This window comes from Balaenoptera borealis (assembly GCF_965194805.1).
Source record: "Balaenoptera borealis genome assembly, chromosome: 11".
Classification (NCBI taxonomy): domain Eukaryota; kingdom Metazoa; phylum Chordata; class Mammalia; order Artiodactyla; family Balaenopteridae; genus Balaenoptera; species Balaenoptera borealis.
This window is the reverse complement of record NC_138868.1, coordinates 63,941,125-63,963,913: the sequence shown is the minus strand read 5'-3', so window position 1 is coordinate 63,963,913 and position 22,789 is coordinate 63,941,125. Positions and strand designations below refer to the sequence as shown.

At 38.3% G+C, this 22,789-nt stretch overlaps 1 protein-coding gene and 1 long non-coding RNA gene across 4 annotated transcripts in view; both read left to right on the top strand.

Annotated features, from left to right (window-relative positions):
* Window positions 1–22,789, top strand: part of DLG2 (discs large MAGUK scaffold protein 2) — a 2,068,078-nt gene that overhangs the window by 77,574 nt on the left and 1,967,715 nt on the right. The window lies entirely within an intron of this gene.
* Window positions 2,837–22,789, top strand: part of LOC309606397 — a 41,118-nt gene continuing 21,165 nt past the window's right edge. Inside the window, exons 1-2 of the long non-coding RNA XR_014231806.1 lie at window positions 2,837–7,978; window positions 15,656–22,789. The exon at window positions 15,656–22,789 is cut by the window's right edge and continues 21,165 nt beyond it. This is a non-coding gene — a long non-coding RNA (uncharacterized lncRNA). The remainder of the gene's footprint in view (window positions 7,979–15,655) is intronic.

The following is a 22,789-nucleotide window of genomic DNA, read 5'->3' as shown; positions in this document are numbered from 1 at the left end:
TTTTTGCCTCCTTATCTAATCTCCCAAAAGGTACAAACCCCTGCTTTCTAAGATCTCTTTCTGTGTCTTGATCCCTAACTAGATCTGTCATACCCCACTCCAGGCCCATACCATTCACCTTGCCCACACTACTGGTCTTACTGTCATAAGTAAGTATGACGTATACTTAGAAGTATCTTTTTTTTTTTTTAAATTGAAAAAACTGCCATCTATTTGACATATCTGATCTTTATTGATCAATTTATTCATATTGATATTTCTAACTAGTCTTTTTCATCATTATATAACAATCTCCCATATCTGATTAGTTATCAAGCCCTATCAGTTATATATCTTTCATGTTTGTCCTCTGGTCCGCATCCTCATTGTTCCCTCGTTAGTTGAAGTATTCATCTGTTTTCTTCGGAATAATTTAAAAATAGCCTCTGGGTGTTTTTCCAACTACTAGTTTCTTCTTCCTGGCAGTGTATCTTTCATACCCTTACAGAGTGATCTGTTTAAAACACAGATTTTGTTAATGTCCTTCCTGTGCTTATATCATTTATAATAATGATAGGTACCATTTATTGAGGGTATGTGTGTGTGTGTGTGTGTGTGTGTGTGTGTGTGTGAGTGAGGCACTGTGCTAGATGCATTATAAACATTGTCTTTAATTCTCATACAAAATCTGTGAGGGTAGGTACTGTTATCTCTGTTAACAGATGAAGAAATTTAAGGCTCATGGTAGTTAAATAATCTTCCCAAGTTCGTACATCTGATTTGTGGATACAAAATAGAGCCCAGGTATATATGGATCTAAATCTTTCTTCTGTCTATGCAGTTTGTTACTTATAAGATACAAATATTTACTCCTTGGCCTAGCATATGAGGACTTTCATGATTGAACTCCTATCTACTTTGTCAGCCTCTTCTGCTAATTATGCTAATTTCTTTATTGTGCCATATACTGCAATGTTAAGCTTGCCATTCTTGCCATTACAACTTTTTGAGTACCTACTTAGAGATAGGGCCAGGGATTATTTAGGGTACTATATATAACAAGATCAGTAAGCTTACAGTCTAGTAGAGGAAAGTGATATGAACCAGTAAATACAACATAGTATAGTGCATACAATTTTAAGTGCAGAGGAGGAAGTGAGGGTGAGTCGGGGAGATCTCACGAAAGATTAAGATTTGATCTGAGTCATGAAGAATGAGTCACAGTTTTCAAGAATCTCCTCAAAGGTTAAGGTGGGGAAGGGTGAGGAAAATGGAAATAAGATTGTTATGAGGGAGGATAGGGTGTCATTAGGCTGGGAGAAGAAGGCTGGCATAGGGAACCAGACTCTGCAGCTCAGAATGGGCATCAGAGCAGAGTGGAAGCTCTGGTAGCGTGTCTGGCTGACCCCTGCTGTTCTGGTGGTGTGTGTATTCTGTTGAGAAAAATACTTGCATGGCAGTTCTAGCATACTTTATTTTCTTCAAAACACCATTTTTTCCCTCAAACCATTTATGACTTCTTTAGTTTCATATTATGTATTTTTTGTTTATCATTTGTATTTCCCACTAGAATGTTGACTGTGAGTATTTTGCCTGTTTTGTTCATTGTTGTGCACCTAGTACCTAGAACACTGCCTGACATGTAATAGATACACAAAAAGTTGTTTAAAAATGATTGTTGAATGGATGATTTCAAGTGATGTGAATGGGTGTTTTAAAGATCACTTAGAATCTATATATTGTCTATTTGATAGAGATACACCTTAGAGTATATTTTGTACATTGAAATTATTTAACTCTGTGGAACAGGTGGTTGAAAGCATGGGCTCTGGAATTAAGTCTTTTGGATTCTGATTCTGGCCTTACCACTTGCCATGTATGTGTCCTTCTGCAAGTTACTTAACCTCCTATGTCTTGCTGTAAAATGGAGGGTAATTATAGTACTTATTTCATGGTGTTGCTGTGAGGACTACATGACTTAGTACATGTAAAGTGCTTAGTGCAGTGTCTGGTACATAACTGGTGTGCAATAACTGTGAGCTATTATTATTTTATTAAATATTTCCATGAGCACTAGGAAATGAGTAAAGGGTCTTGGAATATGTACATTGGTAATATTCCATGAAGGAAATTACATGGGGGATGTTTTTGTATTAAAGCATTGATACAAATGTTACAAAATAAATAAATAATTCACCCATGATACAAATAGGGCAGGCAGTTGAGTAAATAACATTCATAACACTCAGTAAATGTTTGAAGAACTATTTTGTAATTTCAATGTCAAATTGAATATAAAGTAATTTTAAAATTTCTTTTAAAGTTAATGTAACCTGGTCCAGTGAAGCATTATCTCAATAACATATTTTTGAAATATTCAGTGTAGAGTCTCAATTAGTATCTAACACTAAATTACTATGGAAAATGAGCATCATACTGGATTTGCAAACACATTAGTCTCATTTAGTTTTTAACATTTCACATGTGTTGAATACAATTATAGCCACCTCATGCTCATTCCAGCCCAAATATTAATTCATTAAAAAATTAACTTGGGGCTTCCCTGGTGGTGCAGTGGTTGAGAATCTGCCTGCCAATGCAGGGGACACGGGTTTGAACCCTGGTCTGGGAGGATCCCACATGCCGCGGAGCAACTAGGCCCGTGCGCCACAACTACTGAGCCTGCGCGTCTGGAGCCTGTGCTCCGCAACAAGAGAGGCCGCGATGGTGAGAGGCCCGCGCACCGCGATGAGGAGTGGCCCCCGCTTGCCACAACTGGAGAAAGCCCTCGCACAGAAACGAAGACCCAACACAGCCATAAATAAATAAATAAATACATATTTAAAAAAAAAAAAAATTAACTTTATCATCCTCTTCCATCATTGAAAGGAAATGTTTGTTTTGAAGAATTCTGTTGCTTACAGGATCTTGCCAGAATGCTCTTTTCAAAGCACATATGTGCCAACTCCCCCGCTAAAAAGCTTTCAATACTTTTTTTTTTTTTTTCTGAAATCAAGTGCAAAATTCTTGGTATGGTATTTTGAGCCTCTGTGATCTGGTCCTCATCTGCCCCTCCAGCTTGATTTAACCAGTGCTCTTCACTGTCTTGCCTTGTCGTTCCTTGAGAGCTCTATTACTTGTGACTTTTCCTTGGCATATATTTTTTTATCCATCTGGATGCTCTTTTCCCCCTCTGAATGCCTAGAGCACTTTTATTGTGTTTTCAGGACAATTCAAATTTCATATTTTGAAGCCTTCTGTAAATTTCCTGGTGGAAACTGCTTGTACCTGTGGGTATAGATGCTTTACATATTCTTCCTATAGTACTTTCACAATGGATAGTTATTCCTTATAATTTTTTAAACTATGCATTAGTTATTTTAAACAGAGTTGCTAAATACATGTTTAAAGTATTGGTAGTGTCTCTTTCTGTTGTTCAACTTTATTTTCACATGCCCTTCGTTTCAGTGTAGCTGAGTTTTGGGTCAGAGTCACTTTCTGACCCAACAGGTCCCATACGGGGCTAGTTTCCTGGACTTACTACTACCAAAGGAGTTGGAGAACCTTTGAGGAGAAGAAACCTGTTGGCCATAGTTTGTATACCAAGGGTACACATGTAAAATGTACTTTTGTTATACATCCATCATCCTTTTGAGTCCTTTGGTTGGAAGGTTTCTGAAGCTGTGGCAAACATTGAGTTAGGAACAATCCTTAGAGTTATCTATATTTGTGACAAGGTGGACTCTTAAGACAATATTGGAAATAATTTGGTGGGCCTGGCTGTATTCAGATTACTGCAGTTGGTAGAAAGTATAATTTGATTGTTGAAATTTAGAAGACAAAATGTGAAGTCACATTTGCAATTCACTTACTGATCTTGATCTGGTCCATCCAGTAAGAGGACTGTTCTGAATAAGCCTAGATTATTCTAATTTTAAAACAATTAACTTGTTTAAAAAAAGGAATAAATTAGCAGAATATGAATTCTCTAACTAAAGCAGATCCTGTAGGGCAGAGGACTTAGACATTTTATGGTGGCAAGAACCTGGGCAGGTGTAATTAATATGTGGTCAAGTACTTGGGCTCTGGCTTCAGGCCTGATTGAACACTTGTTCTGCCACTTACCAGCTGTGTAAATTTCAACAATCCTAAACCATCACCTCAGTTTTGTAAACTTCTTAACCTCTAAGCCTTGGTTTTCTCATCTGTAAAATGGGGATTATAACATTATTTATCTTAATGATTAATTTATAGTTCCCTGCACATAGGAAGTACTGAAAATGATAGGAGTTATTATTATTATTATTATTAATGAACTGTGGGTCAGTTGTTCATGTGTTACCTCCTCAATGAGATAGAAAGAACCCGCTGGGACTTGGCGTATGGGACTGGTCAGCTATTTTGTTAGTGAATTAATGTAAGAGGACTATCTGAAGAAAAAAAAAGGAACGTGGAACATTTTAGTTTGCTGCTCCTGCTTTATAATGGTGTTACTTTTTTTTTTCTGTGATGGTGACACACTTATCTTTTTTGTTAGGCTATCACTCATACAATAAAAGTTTATGAGGTTTTGTGGATCTTCTGTCTGCAAATGGTAATAAGAATTTAGGTTTGGGAGATCTGGTTTGTGATGAGTTAAAGCACTATAGTAAATCATCATCAGTCTAGATATAGTCCAAGTCTTACAGTAGATGACAAGAAAGAAACAGAATCAACTCTGCTTGATTGCAGAGTAAGGTTATGTAATTTGTTTTAAAATAGGATTTAAAATTTCTGTAATTCGTAGGGTGAAATCCCATTAATTTTACTGATTGAATTCTATTTTCCATTTATGTATTCTAATCAAACACATTGACTCTCACTACTAAATCTTAATATAATTTGGCCTATTGAGAACATTAGGAAAAAAAGTCAATGGAGGGCTTAATCAAGGAAGAAAGCTTAAATATGTTACTCTTCCTTTCTGATCTAGCATGGGGAAGAATGTTAATTTACTCACTGATTTCCTATCCCTATCCAAATGTACTGTATTCTCCTTTTATGTCTCTTGAATGTTATATTTCCATTTTATACTGTATATCTTTCTGTATTATTTTGAATTTAAAATAGAGCTTAATTGGACAAAAGTTAGCACTAGAGTGTAAGCACCTAAAGACCCAGAGTGTTAGCTTATTCATATTTATATTAGTATAGTGACTGGTGAATACATGTTTACTGATGGTTGAGTGAAGTTTTTGGGAAGTGTGTGTATATGTGTGGAGAGTGGAGAGGAGACGAATGAAGGAAAATGTGCTCTTAATTAGAGGATTTAAGAGGTGAATTAGTACTTTTAGTAATTATCATTACTGTTGTTCTTAAAAGTCCTGTTCAATAGGACATTAGTTAAATCTAACCATGATGGTTCTTTAAAATGTTATCACTGAGCAATGGCAAAACAGTTAGATGGATGTAGACACCCAAATAGAATCGACATCCATGGCTTAATGTCTGTTTTGTTTTATCTTATCTGTGGATGACAGATATTGGCTATTCTTCTTTCTGTGAAATTTCATTTTATGTAAGAAACAGAAATATATTTAAATGTAATATCCCAATACTTTTGTTTCAGATGAATTGATAATCATGTTTGTAACTGAGGGAAAAAACATATGTAAAACTATGTCCTGGCTATTTTCACATCTTTTGCTCAAATTATAGAAATAGTTTTTGGCATGTACTCTTCCAATCCATTTTCTACATTGCAGTCAGAGGTATCTTTTCAATGCAAATCTGATCCTTGCTCTTTTCCCATTGTATATATATTTTCATATATGTGTCCTTAAAAAAAATCAAAGCAAAATACAAACAACAGTCAATGTATATCAAATGTGCTCTGGAAAAATGCCAATATAGTTAGCCAGTATTGGGCTCTATATAGTCTGGACTGCTGAACTTTGGTTTCGTCTTGTACTACATCTCTTTATCCCAGGCTCACATGAAAGAGGCAACTTCTTAAACATTTTAAATTTTTTTCAGCTTTATTGAGGTATAATTGACAAGATTGTAAGATATTTAAAGTGTACGTTGCAATGATTGGATATATATATATACATTGTGAAAGGATTCCTCCCATCTACTTAACATATATATATGGGTGTGTATATATATATGTACATATATACATATATATTTTAATTTATAATTTTTTAGTGAGAACATTTAAGTTCTACTCTCTTAGTAAATTTCAATTCTACAGTACAATGTTATCAACTCCAGTCACCGTGTAATACATTACACCCTCAGAACTTACTCATCTTACAGCTGAAAGTTTATATCCTTTTACCAACCTCTCCCTGTTTCCCCCAGCCCCCAGCCTCTGACAATCACTTTTCTACTATCTGCTGCTATGAGTTTGAGTTGGACTTTTTGAAAAATTAGATTGCACATATAAGTGAAAACATGTAGTATTTGTCTTTCTTTGTCTGTCTTAGTTCACTTAGCATAATGCCCTCAAGGTCCCTCCATATTGTGGCAAATGGCAAGATTTCCTTCTTTCTCCTGAATGAATAACATTCCATTGTGTGTGTGTGTGTTTGTGTGTATGTGTGTATATCTTGTTTATCCATTCTGCTGTTGATGGAGATTTAGGTTATTTCCCTGTCTTGGCTATTATGAATAATACTGCAGTGATCATGGGGGTATGGATATCTCATCAATATCCTGTTTTCATTTCATTCAGATATATACCCAGAAGTGGGATTGCTGGATCATATGGTAGTTTTATTTTTAATTTTTTGAGGAACCTCCACATTGTTTTCCATAGTGGCTGTACCAATTTACATGCCAACCAACAGTGCACAAGGGTTCCCTTTTCAGTACATCCTCACAAACACTTGCTATCATTTGTCATTTTGATGACAGCCATTCTAATAGGTGTGAGGTGATACCTCATTATCGTTTTGATTTGCATTTCTTTGATGATTAGTGATACTGAGCACCTTTTTATGTGTCTGTTGGCCATCCATATGTCTTCTTTGAAAAAATGTCTATTCGGTTCCTCTGCTCATTTTTTAATTGGATTGTTTGTTTTCTTGATATTTAGTTTTATGGGTTTTTTTTTACACATGTTGGATATTGACCCCTTATCAGATATATGGTCTGCAAATAGTTTGTCCCATTCAGTAGGCTGCCTTTTCATTTTTATTTATTTATTTATTTATTTATTTATTTATTTATGGCTGTGTTGGGTCTTCGTTTCTGTGCGAGGGCTTTCTCTAGTTGCGGCAAGCAGGGGCCACTCTTCATCGCGGTGTGCGGGCCTCTTCACTATCGTGGCCTCTTCACTATCGTGGCCTCTGTTGTTGCAGAGCACAGGCTCCAGACGCGCAGGCTCAGTTACTGTGGCTCACGGGCCCAGTTGCTCCGCGGCATGTGGGATCTTCCCAGACCAGGGCTCGAACCCGTGTCCCCTGCATTAGCAGGCAGATTCTCAACCACTGCGCCAACAGGGAAGCCCTGCCTTTTCATTTTTTTGATGGTTTCCTTTGCTGTGCAGAGGCTTTAGTTTAATGTAGTCCTTTATTTATTTTTGTTTTTGTTGCCTTTGCTTTTGGTATCATGTCCAGAAAATCATTGTCAAGACTGATGTCAAGGAACTTACTGCCTATGCTTTGTTCTAGGAGTTTTATGGTTGCAGGTCTGTGTTCAAGTCCTTAATCCATCTCGAGTTGATTTTTGTGTTTGGTGTAAGATAATGGTCCAATTTCATTCTTTTGCATGTGGCTCTCCAGTTTTCCCAGCACCACTTATTGAAGAGGCTGTCCTTTCTCCCACTGTGTATTCTTAGCTCCTTTGTCATAAATTTGCTGACCATATAGATTTATTTCTTGGCTCTCTTTTTTTCCATTGATCACGTGTCTGTTTTTAATGTCAACACCATACTGTTTTGATTACTATAGCTTTGTAATGTAGTTTGAAATCAGGAAGCATGATATCTCCAGATTTGTTCTTCTTCCTCAAGGTTGCTTTTTTTTTTTTTTTTTAAACATCTTTATTGAAGTATAATTGCCTTACAATGGTGTGTTAGCTTCTGCTTTATAACAAAGTTAATCAATTATACATATACAATATGTTCCCATATCTCTTCCCTCTTGCATCTCCCTCCCTCCCACCCTCCCCATCCCACCCCTCTAGGTGGTCACAAAGCACCGAGCTGATCTCCCTGTGCTATGCGGCTGCTTCCCACTAGCTATCTATTTTACATTTGGTAGTGTATATATGTCCATGACACTCTCTCACCCTGTCACATCTCACCCCACCCCCTCCCCATATCCTCAAGTCCATTCTCTAGTAGGTCTGTGTCTTTATTCCCGTCTTGCCACTAGGTTCTTCATGGCTTTTTTTTCCCTTAGATTCCGTATATATGTGTTAGCATACTGTATTTGTTTTTCTCTTTCTGACTTACTTCACTCTGTGTGACAGACTCTAACTCCATCCACCTCATTACAAACACCTCCATTTCATTTCTTTTTATGGCTGAGTAATATTCCATTGTATATATGTGCCACATCTTCTTTATCCATTCATCTGTCGATGGACATTTAGGTTGCTTCCATGTCTTGGCTATTGTAAATAGAGCTGCAATGAACATTTTGGTACATGACTCTTTTTGACCTATGGTTTTCTCAGGGTATATGCCCAGTAGTGGGATTGCTGGATCGTATGGTAGTTCTATTTGTAGTTTTTTAAGGAACCTCCATACTGTTCTCCATAGTGGCTGTATCAATTTACATTCCCACCAACAGTGCAAGAGAGTTCCCTTTCCTCCACAGCCTCTCCAGCATTTATTGTTTCTAGATTTTTTGATGATGGCCATTCTGACCGGTGTGAGATGATATCTCATTGTAGTTTTGATTTGCATTTCTCTAATTATTAATGATGTTGAGCATTCTTTCATGTGTCTGTAGGCCATCTGTATATCTTCTTTGGAGAAATGTCTATTTAGGTCTTCTGCCCATTTTTGGATTGGGTTGTTCGTTTTTTTGTTATTGAGCTGCATGAGCTGCTTGTAAATCTTGGAGATTAATCCTTTGTCAGTTGCTTCATTTGCAAATATTTTCTCCCATTCTGATGGTTGTCTTTTGGTCTTGTTTATGGTTTCCTTTGCTGTGCAAAAGCTATTAAGTTTCATTAGGTCCCATTTGTTTATTTGTGTTCGTATTTCCATTTCTCTGGGAGCTGGGTCAGAAAGAATCTTGCTGTGATGTATGTCATAGAGTGTTCTGCCTATGTTTTCCTCTAAGAGTTTGATAGTGTCTGGTCTTACACTTAGGTCTTTAATCCATTTTGAGTTTATTTTTGTGCATGGTGTCAGGGAGTGTTCTAATTTCATACTTTTACGTGTACCTGTCCAATTTTCCCAGCACCACTTATAGAAGAGGCTGTCTTTTCTCCACTGTATATGCTTGCCTCCTTTATCAAAAATAAGGTGACCATATGTGCGTGGGTTTATCTCTGGGCTTTCTATCCTGTTCCATTGATCAATATTTCTGTTTTTGTGCCAGTACCAAACTGTCTTGATTACTGTAGCTTTGTAATATAGTCTGAAGTCAGGGAGCCTGATTCCCCCAGCTCCATTTTTCATTCTCAAGATTGCTTTGGCTATTCGGGGTCTTTTGTGTTTCCATACAAATTGTGAAATTTTTTGTTCTAGTTCTGTGAAAAATGCCAGTGGTAGTTTGACAGGGATTGCATTGAATCTGTAGATTGCTTTGGGTAGTAGAGTCATTTTCACAATGTTGATTCTTCCAATCCAGGAACATGGTATATCTTTCCATCTATTTGTATCATCTTTAATTTCTTTCATCAGTGTCTTACAATTTTCTGCATACAGGTCTTTTGTCTCCTTAGGTAGGTTTATTCCTAGATATTTTATTCTTTTTGTTGCAGTGGTAAACGGGAGTGTTTTCTTAATTTCACTTTCAGATTTTTCGTCATTAGTGTATAGAAATGCAAGAGATTTCTGTGCATTAATTTTGTATCCTGCTACTTTACCAAATTCATTGATTAGCTCTAGGAGTTTTCTGGTAGCATCTTTAGGATTCTCTATGTATAGTATCATGTCTTCTGCAAACAGTGACAGCTTTACTTCTTCTTTTCCGATTTGGATTCCTTTTATTTCTTTGTCTTCTCTGATTGCTGTGGCTAACACTTCCAAAACTATGTTGAATAATAGTGGTGAGAGTGGGCAACCTTGTCTTGTTCCTAATCTTAGTGGAAATGGTTTCAGTTTTTCACCATTGAGGACGATGTTGGCTGTGGGTTTGTCATATATGGCCTTTATTATGTTGAGGAAAGTTCCCTCTATGCCTACTTTCTGCTGGGCTTTTATCATAAATGGGTGTTGAATTTTGTCGAAAGCTTTCTCTGCATCTATTGAGATGATCATATGGTTTTTCTCCTTCAATTTGTTAATATGGTGTATCACATTGATTGATTTACGTATATTGAAGAATCCTTGCATCCCTGGGATAAACCCCACTTGATCATGGTGTATGATCCTTTTAATGTGCTGTTGGATTCTGTTTGCTAGTATTTTGTTGAGGATTTTTGCATCAATGTTCATCAGTGATATTGGCCTGTAGTTTTCTTTCTTTGTGACATCTTTGTCTGGTTTTGGTATCAGGGTGATGGTGGCCTCGTAGAATGAGTTTGGGAGTGTTCCTCCCTCTGCAATATTTTGGAAGAGTTTGAGAAGGATAGGTGTTAGCTCTTCTCTAAATGTTTGATAGAATTCACCTGTGAAGCCATCTGGTCCTGGGCTTTTGTTTGTTGGAAGGTTTTTAATCACAGTTTCAATTTCAGTGCTTGTGATTGGTCTGTTCATATTTTCTATTTCTTCCTGGTTCAGTCTCGGCAGTTTGTGCATTTCTAAGAATCTGTCCATTTCTTCCAGGTTGTCCATTTTATTGGCGTAGAGTTGCTTGTAGTAATCTCTCAGGATCTTTTGTATTTCTGCAGTGTCAGTGGTTACTTCTCCTTTTTCATTTCTAATTCTATTGATTTGAGTCTTCTCCCTTTTTCTCTTGATGAGTCTGGCTAATGGTTTATCAATTTTGTTTATCTTCTCAAAGAACCAGCTTTTAGTTTTATTGATTTTTGCTATTGTTTCCTTCATTTCTTTTTCATTTATTTCTGACCTGATCTTTATGATTTCTTTCCTTCTGCTAGCTTTGGGGTTTTTTTGTTCTTCTTTCTCTAATTGCTTTAGGTGCAAGGTTAGGTTGTTTATTCGAGATGTTTCCTGTTTCTTGAGGTAGGCTTGTATTGCTATAAACTTCCCTCTTAGCACTGCTTTTGCTGCGTCCCATAGGTTTTGGGTCATCGTATCTCCATTGTCATTTGTTTCTAGGTATTTTTTGATTTCCCCTTTGATTTCTTCAGTGATCACTTCGTTATTAAGTAGTGTATTGTGTAGCCTCCATGTGTTTGTATTTTTTACAGATTTTTTCCTGTAATTGATATCTAGTCTCATAGCGTTGTGGTCGGAAAAGATACTTGATATGATTTCAATTTTCTTAAATTTAGCAAGGCTTGATTTGTGACCCAAGATATGATCTATCCTGGAGAATGTTCCATGCGCACTTGAGAAAAATGTGTATTCTGTTGTTTTTGGGTGGAATGTCCTATAAATATCAATTAAGTCCATCTTGTTTAATGTATCATTTAAAGCTTGTGTTTCCTTATTTATTTTCATTTTGGATGATCTGTCCATTGGTGAAAGTGGGGTGTTAAAGTCCCCTACTATGATTGTGTTGCTGTCGATTTCCCCTTTTATGGCTGTTAGTATTTGCCTTATGTATTGAGGTGCTCCTATGTTGGGTGCATAAATATTTACAATTGTTATACCTTCCTCTTGGATCGATCCCTTCATCATTATATAGTGTCCTTCTTTGTCTCTTGTAATAGTCTTTATTTTAAAGTCTATTTTGTCTGATATGAGAATTGCTACTCCAGCTTTCTTTTGATTTCCATTTGCATGGAATATCTTTTTCCATCCCCTCACTTTCAGTCTGTATGTGTCTCTAGGTCTGAAGTGGGTCTCTTGTAGACAGCATATATATGGGTCTTGTTTTTGTATCCCTTCAGCCAGCCTGTGTCTTTTGGTGGGAGCATTTAATCCATTTACATTCAAGGTAATTATCGATATGTATGTTCCTATTCCCATTTTCTTAAATGTTTTGGGTTTGTTATTGTAGGTGTTTTCCTTCTCTTGTGTTTCTTGCCTAGAGAAGTTCCTTTAGCATTTGTTTTAAAGCTGGTTTGGTGGTGCTGAACTCTCTCAGCTTTTGCTTGTCTGTAAAGGTTTTAATTTCTCCATCACATCTGAATGAGATCCTTGCTGGGTAGAGTAATCTTGGTTGTAGGTTTTTCTCCTTCATCACTTTAAGTATATCCTGCCACTCCCTTCTGGCTTGCAGTTTCTGCTGAAAGATCAGATGTTAACCTTATGGGGATTCCCTTGTGTGTTATTTGTTGTTTTTCCCTTGCTGCTTTTAATATGTTTTCTTTATATTTAATTTTTGACAGTTTGATTAATATGTGTCTTGGCATGTTTCTCCTTGGGTTTATCCTGTATGGGACTCTCTGTGCTTCCAGGACTTGATTAACTATTTCCTTTCCCATATTAGGGAAGTTTTCAACTATAATCTCTTCAAATATTTTCTCAGTCCCTTTCTTTTTCTCTTCTTCTTCTGGGACCCCTATAATTTGAATGTTGGTGCGTTTAATGTTGTCCCAGAGGTCTCTGAGACTGTCCTCAGTTCTTTTCATTCTTTTTTCTTTATCCTGCTCTGCAGTAGTTATTTCCACCATTTTATCTTCCAGGTCACTTATCCTTTCTTCTGCCTCAGTTATTCTGCTATTGATCCCATCTAGAGTATTTTTAATTTCATTTATTGTGTTTTTCATCGTTGCTTGGTTCCTCTTTAGTTCTTCTACGTCCTTGTTAAATGTTTCTTGCATTTTGTCTATTCTATTTCCAAGATTTTGGATCATCCTTACTATCATTATTCTGAATTCTTTTTCAGGTAGACTACCTATTTCCTCTTCATTTGTTAGGTCTGGTGTGTTTTGACCCTGCTCCTTCATCTGCTGTGTGTTTTTCTGTCGTCTCATTTTGCTTATCTTACTGTGTTTGGGGTCTCCTTTTCACCGGCTGCAGGTTCGTAGTTCCCGTTGTTTTTGGTATCTGTCCCCAGTGGGTAAGGTTGGTTCAGTGGGTTGTGTAGGCTTCCTGGTGGAGGGAACTAGTGCCTGAGTTCTGGTGGATGAGGTTGAATCTTGTCTTTCTGGTGGGCACGTCCACGTCTGGTGGTGTGTTTTGGGGTGTCTGTGGCCTTATGATTTTAGGCAGCCTCCCTGCTAATGGATGGGACTGTGTTCCTGTCTTGCTAGTTGTTTGGCATAGGGTGTCCAGCACTGTAGCTTGCTGGTCGTTGAGTGAAGCTGGGTCTTGATGTTGAGATGGAGATCTCTGAGAGATTTTTGCCGTTTGGTATTACGTGGAGCTGGTAGGTCTCTTGTGGACCAGTGTCCTGAAGTTGGCTCTACCACCTCAGAGGCACAGCCCTGATGCCTGGCTGGAGCACCAAGAGCCTTTCATCCACACAGCTCAGAATATAAGGGAGAAAAAAATAGAAAGAAAAAAAGAGGATAAAATAAAATAAAATAAAGCTATTATAATAAAAAATAAGAAAAAAATTATTAAGAGTAAATGTATTCAGAAAAAAATTTTTTTTAATTTTTAAAAATAGATTTATTAATTTTTTATCGTAAAAAATAAGAAAAAAATTTTTAAGAAAAAAATTTATTAAGAAAAAAAATTTTAATTTTTTAAAATAAAAAATATGAAAAAACTTATTAAAATTTTTTTAATTTCTAAAAATAGAAAATACGGAAAAAATTATTAAGAAAACATATATTAGGAAAAAAAATTTTTTTAAGTAAAAAAAAAAAAAATGGACGGACCTAACCCTAGGACTGATGGTGAAAGCAAAGCTATACAGACAAAATCTCACCCAGAAGCATACACATATACACTCACAAAAAAAGGAATAGGGGAAAGTAATATATCCTGCTCCTAAAGTCCACCTTTTGAATTTGGGATGATTCGTTGTCTATTCAGGTATTCAACAGATGCAGGCACATCAAGTTGTTTGTGGAGCTTTAATCCACTGCTTCTGAGGCTGCTGGGGGAGATTTCCCTTTCTCTTCTTTGTTCGTACAGCTCCCAGCGTTCAGCTTTGGATTTGGACCTGCCTCTGCATGTACGTCGCCTGAGGGCGTCCTTTCCCCGCCCAGACAGAATGGGGTTAAAGGAGCAGCTGCTTCGGGGGCTCTGGCTCACTCAGGCCGGGGGAGGGAGTGGTACGGAGGAGGCGGGGCGAGCCTGCGGCGTCAGAGGCGTCGTGACATTGCAGCAGCCTGAGGCGTGCCGTGTGTTCTCCTGGGGAAGTTGTCCCCGGATCACGGGAGCCTGGTAGTGGCGAGCTGCACCGGCTCCCGGGAGGGGCGGGGTGGAGAGTGACCTGTGCTCGCACAGAGGCTTCTTGGTGGCGGCAGCAGCAGCCTTAGCGTTTCCTACCAGTCTCTGGGGTCTGCGCTGATGCCGTGGCTCGCGCCCGTCTCTGGGGTCCGCGCTGTTAGCCGCGGCTCGCACCCCCCTCTGGAGTTCGTCTAGGCGGCGCTCTGAATCCCCTCTCCTTGCGCGCCGCGAAACAAAGAGGCAAGAAAAAGTCTCTTGCCTCTTCGGTGGCTGCAGACCTCCTCTCCGGCTCCCTCCTGGCTCACTGCGGCACGCCAACCCCTTCAGGCTGTGTTCACGCTGCCAACCCCAGTCCTCTCCCTGCGATCTGACCGAAGCCCGCGCCTCAGCTCCCAGCCCCGCCTGCCCCAGCGGGTGAGCAGACAAGCCTCTCGGGCTGGTGAGCGCTGCTCGGCGCTGAGCCTCTGTGCGGGAATCTCTCCGTTTTTCCCTCTGCGCCCCTGTTGCTGTGGGATCTGCGCTGATAGCCGCGGCTCGCACCCATCTCTGGATTTCGTTTAGGCAGCGCTCTGAATCCCCTCTCCTTGCGCGCCGCGAAACAAAGAGGCAAGAAAAAGTCTCTTGCCTCTTCGGCAGCTGCAGACTTTTTCCCGGACTCCCTCCCGGCTAGCACCAAAGCCCGAGCCTCAGCTCCCAGCCCCCGCCCGCCCCGGCGGGTGAGCAGACAAGCCTCTCGGGCTGGTGAGTGCTGGTTGGCGCCGAGCCTCTGTGCGGGAGTCTCTCCGCTTTGCCCTCCGCACCCCTGTGGCTGCGCTCTCCTCCGCGGCTCCGAAGCTTCCCACCTCTGCCACCCGCAGTCTCTGCCCGCAGAGGGGCTTCCTAGTGCCTGGAAACCTTTCCTCCTTCACGGCTCCCTCCCACTGGCGCAGGTCCCGTCCCTATTCTTTTGTCTCTGTTATTTCATTTTTCTTTTACCCTACCCAAGTACGTGGGGATTTTCTTGCCTTTTGGGAGGTCTGACGTCTTCTGCCAGCGTTCAGTGGGTGTTCTGTAGGAGCAGTTCCACGTGTAGATGTATTTCTACTGTATCTGTGGGAAGGAAGGTGATCTCCGCGTCTTACTCTTCCGCCATCTTGCCCCTACTCCCTCAAGGTTGCTTTTGCTATTCAGAGTCTTTTGTGGTTCCATACAAATTTGGGGAGTGTTTGTTCTATTTCTGTGAAAAATGCTATTGGTTTTGATAGGAATTGCATTGAATCTGTAGATTGCTTTGGGTAGTACGGACATTTTAACAGTATTAATTCTTCCAATCCATGAGCATGGACTTTCTATTTATTAGTGTCTTCTTCAATTTCTTTCATCAATGTCTGATAGTTTTCAGTTACAGGTCTTTCAACTCCTTTTTAAATTAATTAATTAATTTCAACATTTCTTGTAAGGCCATCTAGTGGTTATGAATTTCTTCAGCTTTTGGTTTTCTGGATAACTTTTGATCTCTCCTTCAATTCTGAAGGACACTTTGCCTTGTAGAGTATTCTTGAGTGGCAGGTTTTTTCTTTCAGCACTCTGAATATATTATGCCAGTCCCTTATGGCCTGCAAAGTTTGTGCTGAATATCTTCTGATAGTTATATGGGGGTTCTCTTGCACATAACAAGTTGTTTTCTCATGCTGGTTTTAAGAATCTCTCCTTTTATTTAACTGTTTACAATTTAATTAGTGTGTCTTGGTGTGGATCTCTTTGGATTCATCTTTTTGGAGTTCTTTTTGGGCTTCCTGGATCTAGATGTCTATTTCTTTCCCCAATCAAGGGAAGTTTTCAGCCATTCTTTCTTTGAATAAGCTTTCTGCCCCTTTCTCTTTCTCTTCTCTTTCTGGTACCTCTATAATGTGTATATTTGTCTGCTTAAGTCCCTTAAGTGTAGTCCCTTAAGCTATCTTCCCTCTTTTCCATTCTTTTTTCTTTTTTATTCTCTGATTGAATGGATTCCACTGCCATGTCTTTGAGTTCACTGATCCTTTCTTCCATTTCATCTAGTTTGATGTTGATCTCCTCTATTGAATTTTTCATTTCCATTACAGTGTTATTCTGTTCTGTGATTTCTGTTTGGTGCTTTATTATATTTTCTTTCCTTTTGTTGAAATTCTCACTTTGTTCGTGCAGTGTTCTCCTGACCTTGGTGAGCATTTTTGTGAACATTATTTTGAACTCTTTATCAGGTAAATCTCCTATCTCTGTTTAATTAAGGTGTGTTTCTGGAGTTTTATCTTGTTCTTTTGTTTGGAACATATTCCTCTGTTTCTTCATTTTCCTTGACTCTTTCTGTTTTAGTTTCTGTGCATTAGATAAACAGCCATCTCTCTCAATCTTGATGGACTGGTTTTATGTAGGAGATGAACCTTATCATTCAGCCTGGCCCTAGCTCTTAGTTGTATCTGAAACCTTTGTGATTGTCCAAACTGCCTTCTTTGTTCTTAGTGGCTTCTAGTAGTTGAAGGTAAGTCACAACCTGTCATGTTCCAAAGGGGACTATGTCGTCAGCATCTAGAGTCAGGCTGACTAGAGGCCATACCCTGAGGCAACAGCTGTTAAAATATGCAAGTAGATCTCTTTCAGGGCAAGACTGAAAAATGGCCATTTCTGTCTACTCCCTCTTTGCTGAGCCCTGGAGTGATATCTGGTTAAGAAGTGTTTCTTTGTACCTGTGAATGCAAGTCCTGTTGGCTAGGTGATCGAGGAATGCATCTCCTGGGTGGCAGCTGCAAAACCCGGAGCTCCTGATGGACGTGTCTATAACTTGTTCCAGGAAGACACTGGCAACCTTTAGCTAGCCAGTGAGTGACCATGGAGAAGGCATCACAGTCTTCCCTGGTCCGGAGAGAATTGCAGTTGGCCCCCTACATATATGTTGAATTAGAAGCCTGACCTTCAGGCTGCAGCTTTTAAGATATGCAAATTGGCCTCTTTTACAAAAAGACTCAGAGATAGGCATTTCTGACTGTTGCCTCTGTGCTGAGACTGGGGGAATAGCCAGTTAAGAACTATTCCTTTGTTTGCTACAATCCCATTGAACCTGTGAATGCAAGACCTGCTGGTCACCAAAGCCAGGTGATCGGGGTGTGTCTTCTGTGCAGCAGTTGCAAAAGCTGGTGCTCCAGACAGGTGCACAAACTCCTTTTAGGGAGATAGCAGTGACCTGGAGTGGGGCAGGCAATTGTGGAGATAACTCCAGCATTTTGCCTGCTCTCTGAGGAAGATCACAATTGGCCCTTAGTTGTGTGTGAATTAGGAGCCTAAATCTCAGGCTTTCAGTTTTTAAGATATGCTAATTCTCCTGGGAGATGGGCATTTCTGTCTGCTGACTCTGCACTGAGCTCTTTTTCAATTTGTTTATTTCTTCTCTATCTGATGTACAGGAGTCATTCACCTAGTTTCTGGATTTCTTTTTTTTTTTTAATATTTTATTTTAATTAATTAATTAATTGAAGTATAACTGACCTACAAAACTATGGTAGGTGCACAGCATATTAATTCCATATTCCTATCCATTATAAAATATCACCATCATAGGTCTAGTTACCATCTGTCACCATACAAAGATATTACAATGTTACTGACTATATTTCCCATGCTGTACATTTCATCTCTGTGACTTATTTAATTTGTAACTGAAAGTTTGTACCTCTTTATCTCCCTCACCTATTTCATTTACCCCTTCCCCACCCTCTCCTCTGGCAACCATGTTTGTTCTCTATTTCTGTGAGTCTGTTTCTGTTTTACGTTTTTTCATTTGTTTTGCTTTTTAGATAACACATATAAGTGAAATAATATGATATTTGTCTTTCTCTAACTTGTTTCACTTAGCAAAATACCCTATAGGTCCACCCATGTCGTTGCTTTCTTGTGGCTGAATAATATCCCATTAAATATATACCACATCTTCTTGATCGATTCATCTATCCGTGGACACTTAGGCTGCTTCTATATCTTGGCTATTGTAAATAATGCTGCAATAAACATAGGGGTACATATATCTTTTTGAATTACTATTTTTGCTTTCTTTAGAAAAATACCCAAAAGTGGAATTGCTGGGTTCAAAAGTAGTTCTATTTTTAAACTTCTTGAGGACCTCCATACTGTTTTCCATAGTGGCTGCACCAATTTATGTTCTCACTGACAAGTGCTGGAGGGTTCCCCTTTCTCTTGTTTTCTTTTTGATAATAGCCATTCTGACATGTGTGAGGTGGTATCTCATTGTGGTTTTGATTTGCATTTACCTAATGATTAGTGATATTGAGCATCTCTTCATGTGCCTATTGGCCATCTGTATGTCTTTTTTTTTTGGAAAAAATTTCTATTCAGGTCCTATGCCCATTTTTCAATCTGTTTGTTATTTTGATGTTGAATGGTATGAGTTCTTTGTTTATTTTGGATATTAACCCCTTGTTGGATATATTGTTTGCAAATATCTTCTCCCATTCAGTAGGCTGCCTTTTTGTTTTGTTGATAATTTCCTTTGCTATGCAAATACTTTTTAGTTTGATGTAGTCCTATTTGTTTATTTTTTGCTTTAGTTTCTCTTGCCTGAGGAGATATATCCAACAAAATATTGATAAGGCTTGTGTCAGGAGCCTACTGCTTATGTTTTCTTCTACGAATGTTATAGTTTGAGGTCTTACATTTAAAATTTTAATCCATTTTGAATTTATTTTTGTGTATGGTATAAGAGAGTAGTCTGTTTGATTCTTTTGCCTGTAGCTATCCAGTTTTTCCAACATCATTTATTGAAGAGGCTGTCTTTCCTCATTGTGTATTCTTGCTCCCTTTGTCATAGATTAATTGCCCTTTATAAGTGTGGGTTTATTTCTGGGCTCTCTATTCTGTTCCATTGATCTATCTGTCTGTTTTGTGTCAGTACCAGACTGTTTTGATAACTGTAGCTTTGTAGTGTAGTTTGAAATCAGGGACTGTGATACCTCATGCTGCTGGTGGGTGGGACTGAGTCCCTTTGCAATTGGCAGCACACCCTGTGGGTTCCCGGGGCTGGTGCCAGCCCACTGGTTGGTGGAGCCACTTCTTGGGGTGGTTGGCTGTGAGGCCTTGGTGTTCCAGGACCTGGTGCTGGCTCACTGGTGGGCAGGAATGGGTCCCCATGCACCTGGCTGCTTGGCATGAGGGATCCCAGGGCTGGTGCCAATGGGCTGTTGGGTGGGTAAGCCCCCTGGCACTGTTAGGCTAGAAGGAGGATTCCAAAATGATGCTTGTCAGCACAAGTGTCCTTGTGGTAGAGCGAGATTCCCCAAATGTCTGCTTTCAGTGTGTTTGTCCCCAGGAAGCATCCCAGTTGCCTCCTACCTTTCTGGGAGGCTCTCCAAGATCAGCAAGTGGGTATGGCCCAGGCTCCTTTCAAATTACTACTCTGTGCTGATTCCAGAGCATGTGGAGATTTTGTGTGTGCTCTTTAAGAGCAGAGTCTATTTCTTACGGCCCTCCAGTTCTCCTGTACATAAGGCTCCCACCCCTGTCTTCAAAGCCAGACATTCTGGGGGCTTGTTTTCTCAGTGCAGGAACCCCAGTCTGGGGAGCCTGATGTGGAATTCAAACCCCTTGCTCCTTGGGGAGAACCTCTGCAATTGTGATTATCCTCTCATTTGTGTGTTGCCTATCTTGGAAGTACGGGTCTTGATTATACTGCATCTCCACCCCTCCTGCCCTTCTTGTTGTGATTTCTACTTTATATCTTAAGTTGTAAGTAGTGTTTTCTTCTAGTCTTCAGGTCATTCTCATAGCTAGTTGCTCTGTAAATAGTTGTAATTTTGGTGTGCCTGTGGGAGGAGTTTAGGTCAGGGTCTTCCTACTTCACCATCTTGGTCACTCCCCTCTAGTTTCTGGATTTCTTTCACAGGGAATTGTTCCGTGTAGCTGTAGATTTGGTGTGTCCATGGGACAGTTGAGTTCAGGAGCCTCCTCTGTAGCCATGCTTGACCAGAGTGATCATTATTATTTTTGTTTTTTATACTAGTGTTTATTTAGATTTATCTACAGAGTGCAATCTTTCTTCCTCCTCATTCTTTCTTGTATCTTAGGTCTTCCTTTTGTGTGCAGTCCTTTTTTTTTTTATTAAGAATTCTAATTATTTTTTCATGAGGGGCTACCTGTCATAAACTGTCTCAAATTTTGCTCTCTGAAAATTTGTTTTACTCTCTCTTGAATGATAATTTAGCTTAGTGTATAATTCTAGCTTGGCAGCTATTTCCTTTTAGCACTTTAAAGACATTATTTAATTTTGTTTTCTGATTTTTCCTGTTGCTGTTGAGAAGTTATTTCTTTTTTAGGTGATTTTTTTTTTTCTCTTTGTTATTAGTATTTTCTTTTTGTCTTTGGTTTTCTGCAGTTTTAATGAAATATATCAGTTCAGGATTCGTGTCTTTTATCAATTCTTGAAAATTACTACATTTGTCTCTTCAAATATTGCTTCTTTACCATTATTTCTTTTTGAACTCCAGCTAGACATGTTAGATTTTCTTCTTTTATTTCCATAACTCATAACTTTGCTTTCACATTTTAAATCCCTTTATATCTTGGATTTGAATTTTCGGTGGTACCATTATATTTATCATCTGTTTCACTAATTTCTTTTGGGATAGGTCTTATGTTCTGTTAAGTAAATAAAATGTTAATTATCTGGATTTAAATATAAGAAAAATATTAAGTATCTGGGTGTGAATATAAGAAAAAATGTCCAACAGTTCTATAGGGAAATTACAAAACTAAATTAAGGGTCATTAAAGAAAACCTAAACAGTTGGAGATATGTATCATTTTATTGTATAAGAATCCAATATAATAATATCAGTTCTCCCCAAATTTGTCTGTGAATTCAATGTATTTCCAATGAAAAGGCCAAAAGGGTTTTTTACTGTAATTTGATGATTTGATTTTAAAATATATGTGGAATATTATAGGGACAAGAATAGCCAAACACTGCTGAAGAACAGTAAGTAAAGATGACTTGCTCTATTATATATAACCAAGTTATTATTAACCTAATGTAAATAAGATAGTATGTTACTGATGCAGAGATAAATACATCAACCAATGGGATAGAATAGCAAACCCAAAACAAGACTCACACATCTGTGGAACAAAAGTGGTATAGCAGATTGATTGGGAAAGAAAGGACTATTCAATAAATGCAACTAGAAAAAAACTGATTTACTTTATGGAAATAAAGTAATTGAATATTTACCTTATACCAGATATAAAAGTAAACTACAGATTCATCAAGGACTTAAATGTCAAATTCAAACTTTAAAATGTTTAGTGAAAAAATACTGGGGATATTACTTGAAACTTACGGAGGGCTATCTTAAGAAAATCACAAAGAATGTTCATTATTAAAGTTTTAGATTATGATCTTTCATCCAATGAAATCTTAAATAAAGTGAAAATGTAAGTTATACATTTGGAGAAGATACTTATGATACATATTACCAACAATAAATGTCAAGAATGTGTAAATAATTCTTACATATTGGTAAGAAAAAAATAATTTGTTCAAGTCATACAGTGGAGTATTATTCATTACTCAAAATGAATTATCTGTAGCTACGTAATTGTATCTGTCAATATGTATCATATATTTATATGTGTTAATATGGATGAATCTTAGCGATATAACTGACTGAAAAAATAAAAAAATATATATAGGTTTTTACATGGCTTTTAAAGTTAAAAGATACTTTGTAAGAGTTCACATCCATATTCAGATATACACAGTCAAAACTAAGGAATGATAAAAAGAGATTTAGAATAGTGTTTATCTTGCATGGGAGCAGGCAGGGAATGGAATGAGGCAAGTCCATATAGGTAGATGCAAATTATTGTCAGCATCCTAGTTTTCATGTTGAATGGTGCTTTCATGGGTATTTATTATATTTAGACAAATAAACAAAAATCAAATGAGTAAAGAAGTTTTTGCATGGACCAATAATGAGAATATGACGTGGATCACAAATATATTGAATCCAATTTTGGTCCATTAGAAGCAAAACAAAGTAAAATCAGGCAGCAGCCAGATGAAGAAGTGGGGTAAATATGCTTCAGGTTAGGCAACAGTCCATACATAGGTCCTTCAGTTGGAAAGCTTCAAGTGAATATTCTAGGAAGTGACAAAAGGCCAGACCAGTTAGAGGCTATTGAGTAGCACAAGTAATGGTGAGTTTTTCTAAGGGGGGTAACTCTGCAGAGAAGTGGACAGACTGAGAATTCCTTAATAAAATCACTC